The sequence below is a fragment of the Papaver somniferum genome, unplaced genomic scaffold (genome assembly GCF_003573695.1).
Source record: "Papaver somniferum cultivar HN1 unplaced genomic scaffold, ASM357369v1 unplaced-scaffold_24912, whole genome shotgun sequence".
NCBI lineage: Eukaryota > Viridiplantae > Streptophyta > Magnoliopsida > Ranunculales > Papaveraceae > Papaver > Papaver somniferum.
Window position 1 is genome coordinate 569 of NW_020635389.1, and position 432 is coordinate 1000.

Consider the following 432-nt stretch of genomic DNA (forward strand, 5'->3'; position numbering starts at 1 on the left):
ATGATTTACTTTATAAAACGTCCGATCACTGCCAATGATGGCACTTCATACTTAAATATCCCACATGGAGACTTGATTGTTTGCTTGGGGGATTCCACGTATGACATACATATACAAGAGTCTCCTGGTCAATCCATTATTTTGATTAATCCCAAATCGGTCTTCAAGGCCATGAACATACATGAGTAGTTGAACATACATGAGTAGTTTTAACACATATGCATAGTGCATTTGGGATCTCTCGTAGTAGTTCAGTTGATCTAGTATTGTCAAGGATCAATATCAACTGCCACATACCAGAGCATCACTGCCGTATAGTAGTCCAGTGGTTGAATGCATCCATGGGTCCACTGGCTTGAATCAGAATTCAGAAGTAGCTAATCTCGACACGTTATATCCCCATTAAATAATTGTGTTCAGTTTCAAGACCAT